This window comes from Eptesicus fuscus, chromosome 18 (assembly GCF_027574615.1).
Source record: "Eptesicus fuscus isolate TK198812 chromosome 18, DD_ASM_mEF_20220401, whole genome shotgun sequence".
Lineage (NCBI taxonomy): Eukaryota > Metazoa > Chordata > Mammalia > Chiroptera > Vespertilionidae > Eptesicus > Eptesicus fuscus.
The window spans coordinates 21,194,386-21,199,129 of NC_072490.1; the positions used below are offsets into that span (position 1 = coordinate 21,194,386).

A 4,744-nucleotide genomic window follows, 5' to 3' on the forward strand; every position below is an offset into this window, starting at 1 on the left:
CCTCAGAGTTTCTATGTTACACAGGCAAGGGAGGAACTGCTGAGGTCTTCCCCCACATTGTGCCAGGGGGTTTTCAAAAATGGTTGCACTATAAATTTTGCACCCACCTGCAATCCTTACTGCTATTCCTTTTCACCAACAAAAAAAAATGTCACATTTCTAATGTTTTTCAAGTCTGGCAGGTAAATGGTGGTATTGTTTAGTGGTTTTTTATTTTATTTGCATGTTTCTGATTATTAATGAGGTTGTGCACTTTTAATATAATTTTGGCCATTTAAGTGTCCTCCTTTTTGAAATCTCTGTTCAAGTATTTTCCAATTGTTCTGTTAACTTATATCTACCCTAAAACCCCATGAATGAATTTCACAATAATATTAAGCAAAAGCAGCAAGATAAAAAAGAATATAAATAGATATTTCCACTTATATAAAGTTCAAAATCAGGCAAAACAGGAAGAACTAGATGGCAATAATATTTTAAAAAGCAAAGAAATAATGACAACACAATTCAGGAGAGGTTTCTTCTGACTGTAAATAGATTATTTGGAAGAAATAAATTCTGTTTCCTGAGCTGTCATGGTTTCTAAAATTTGGTCAATAAACACACAGTGATCAGGCTCTTGAACACTGGAAATTAATCAAATAAAAAAAATAATCCTGTTTCTAAAATAAAAAGAATCTCTATATAATTTCATGTGTAGATCAATAGCAAAAATAAAGCACATAAAAAGGGTGATAGCAGGTAGTGGCAAGAAATTCCAATAATTATCAACATTTTATTTTTGTAATTTAAAATACATACTCAAGCATACAATTTACACATTTACTTGAGAATACTTACAAGTATTAATAATGTGTGCTTTTCTCTCCCCATATTTCAGTGGGAGGGCAGGGAAAGGTAAAGGAGATTTGGAATATCTGACTTGAACTTCAGGCATATAAATTAGTCTGTCTTTAGAAGATAATATAAGGTCATCTCTAGGGCAACCACTGAGAAAACTATTTTCAAAAATTCTAATGTCCCATTGGCAAACCACAGTTATGGGACCTAATGACAGCCAATATAATGGCAGTGTATTCTTTTTGACAATTCATTTTCCTAGAGACTTACTCCCTCAAGCCATCTGCTAGTAAGGTTGAATTTACAAGAATCTATCATCCAAATATCAACAGTAATGGCAGCATTTGTCTCAATATTCTAAGATCACAGTGGTCTCCTGCTTTAACTATTTCTAAAGTTCTTCTATTTGTTCACTGCTATGTAATCCAAACCCAGATGACCCCTAGTAACCAGAGATCACCAAGGATCTGTAAAACAGACAGAAATAAGTATGACAGAATATCTTGGGAATGGACTCAGAAGTATGCCATGTGATGCTACTTCAAAATAAGAATAACCGCCCTAGCTGGTTTATATCGGTGGTAAGAGCGTCAGCCTGAAGGGTTGTGGATTTGATTCTAGTCAAGGGCATGTAGGTCGGTTGCAGGCTCGATCCCCAGCCCAGTCAGGTATATGCAGGAGGCAACCAGTTGATGTGTTTATCTCGCATCAATATTTCTCTCCCTCTCTCTCCCTTCCATTCTCTACCAAAAAAAAAAAAAAAAAAAAAGGAAAACAATATCCTCAGGTGAGGATTAGACGATTAACAAAAAATAAATTAATTAATAAATAAATTAGTAAATGAGAATAGCCTGTGTTATAGCTGGAATAAACTTTGAATTACTGTTTGTTTTTTATTTCCTTTCCAGCTGCTCTCCTCGCCTATTTTAAATTAATTTTTTTATCTCCCTCCATTCATCCACATGCTCATCTGAGAAGACTTAACTTCTTCCTACTTTGGAAAATAACTGCTTTTAGAAACTGTAGTTATAAGAGAACAGTTGCCCAAGAGTCAGAATTTTCTTTTAAATGGAGCATGTGTATTAGGTGGCCAATGTCTTCACTCTAACTCAGTTATGATACTAAAACCATTCCTCACTGCTCTAACATGCTGAGAAAATCATCAGGGGGAAGAAGATGGATGCTCTGTTGTCCCATCAAAGGAAGCAGCATTATTCTAGCAGCATCCATTCTTGTTTAAGCCTTTCACTGTTAGAGATCTGAGGTTCCACGGTATACTTTATGCTCATAACCGATGTGGCTGGAGAATTGGTATTGAATTTATAGCATCAACAGAACAGAAAATGTGATGTATTTTGTGCATGTCACTAAAGGAATGACCTGTTCTTGTTCTACAGAGAATGGAAATTGGAAGTCAAACACACTTTGTATTCCAAACTAAGGTCTCAAATGTTTTGAAATTTTTTACTTAAATTGTTAGGAGGCTTAGAGCTATTAGTTAATCTATCTTCCAATAAACTGTTTAATATAGCACTGAATAAATGATGCAAGTTGTTAATAGATGAGTGATTAACTTAGAGCTCTACTAGTAATTGATTTGATTTTCTTTAATAAAGTTGCATAAACCAAAATAAATTCTATAAAGATAAATACTAAAAACACTAAAGTAGAGCAAAATGTAACACAGAAAAATGTTCAAGTAACCCACAGGTAAGGTAGAAAAGGGGAAAAAGAGAAACATAAAACAAAGAAAACAAATAAAGTGACAGACTTGACTTAAATCCTAACATATCAAAAATTTCATTAAATATAAAGGGTTTAAATACATCAATTAAAACAGAAATAATCAGAATAAATTTTGTCATGACCCTACTACTATATGCTATCTACATGACACTCATTTTAAATAAACTAATACAGTAGCAAATATATATACAATGGAAACACCAATCAAAAGAAAGCTGCTTAGCTATACTAATATCAGATGAAGTGATCTTCTAGAGAAAAGAAAATTACCAGATACAGAGAAGGATGCTACATAATAATGAAAGTCAATCTACCAAGAAGACATAACAGCCCAGATGGTATGACCCAGTGGTTGAGCATCCACTCATGCACCAAGAAGTCTCAGGTTCAATTCCTGGTCAGGGCACATGTCGTGGTTGCGGGCTCAATCTCCAGTGGGTGGTGATCAATGTTTCTCTCTCATCAATGTTTCTATTTCTCTCTCTCTCTCTCTTTCCCTTCTCCCTTCCTCTCTCTCTAAAAAAAAAATCATTGAAAACATTTTTAAAAATAAGACACAGCAATCCTGATAATAACAGAGCTCAACAACAATCCTTATAATAACAGAGCTCAACAACAAGATAAAAAGGATGAGGAGGAGAAGATAATGTTCATTTTTGGGGCAGCTAATGTATGTAGCTAATATGTGCTAGACCCTGTTTCAAACATTCCACATCCATTATCTCATTTAATTTTTACCCAAAGAAAAATAATTGCAAAGTGTACGTTGTTATCTCCATTCTGCATATGAGAAAATTAAAACTCTAAAGAAGTTAAGCATCTACCACAAGGTCACACAGTTAACAATTCTCAGGCCAATTTCTTTTCACTCTTAATTTTACCTCCTTTAAACACTTTTAGAAAGTAAGCGTGTGATTATCACATATAATACTGCAGTTCAGTATCTTTTTTTCTTGTCCATAAAGCCTCAGATCAACTTTTAATGGAGAACAAACACTGGATTCTCAATGAGTCATAAGAATAAAGTGACTCTAGAAGGCATCAGTAGGTACAAGGAGGGAACAAATAGAGTCTGTGGCAAGAAGCAGCTAATTATGGGAAAGATAAAATTCACATTATGACCACAGTGACCCAGACAGTCAAGACTGCCACATAAGGTTGGAAAAGCTGGGCAGGACACAACTCCACGGGTGCCATGTACATACCTAAAATCTACTGTTGTATAAATGGCATCACTGGGGTCTCAGTCCACAACATTCCCTGCACCATTCATGGCATCTCTGACACTAATTATGCTTTTGAAAGTCATATACTCAAGTCTGCAAAGATGAAAAATGATCATTATAGCATCTGTTTAGACCCTGGACTCTAGAGCCAAAACAACCCTGGCAAGCTGAAAGAGCAGTGCTCAAATGGTTGTATTGAATGGGCCAGGAAAAGTGCCCCTAAAAGTGTAATGAATCAACAAAGGATTGTAAAACTTTACCTTGCCAAGCAATTATTTTCTTCTCAAACTGTCATTGTCACCAACATAATTTCCTGAAACAATATTTATGAACACATTTTTCTTATTTTGCCAAGACTTGAATAATGTAATCATGGATCAATACTGGTCTATAAAAGAGCACCTGGAAACCACTAAGCTAGCAATTCAGGATGGAAGGACCAAAGAGAAAAGGCAGAAAGAGGCCTTTTTCATTTGTATCTCTTCCCCACAACCTTGTTCTCTTCTGCAAAGTCAAAGAATGCTCATTAGACTTTGAAGATAATATCTAAGACTCATTCAGACATCTGACCCATAAACCATCTGAAAAGCCTTGCTTTAATGGCAGCTATCAGCACCAAACCTGCATCGAGTCTTTCCAAGGATACCATCACCAACACTGTCACATGGGAATGTGGGCTACAACAGACCAAGATTGTCCAGGAGAGTCCAGGGCCAAGAATGACAGCTAAGATGGAAGTTTTCTGTATATCAAGAGTGTACTATAAGCCTACTCTTTTACAGAATACACTATCTGGGGTACTTCGGGGCATTTTTAACACATCATAGGTGTTCAAAAACATTACTTGGGTTAATTACAATTGTTGAATTGACAAGGCAAGGCTACTGAGGTCATTTAAGTAACAAAATACCCAAGATTACCAAGACCTTGCA

The 4,744-nt window shown here is 35.5% G+C and overlaps 1 pseudogene; it reads left to right on the forward strand.

Annotated features, from left to right (window-relative positions):
- Positions 1 to 1,016: 1,016 nt before the first annotated feature.
- On the forward strand, positions 1,017 to 1,374 carry LOC103296915 (ubiquitin-conjugating enzyme E2 D3-like; annotated as a pseudogene).
- The last annotated feature ends 3,370 nt before the right edge of the window (positions 1,375 to 4,744 follow it).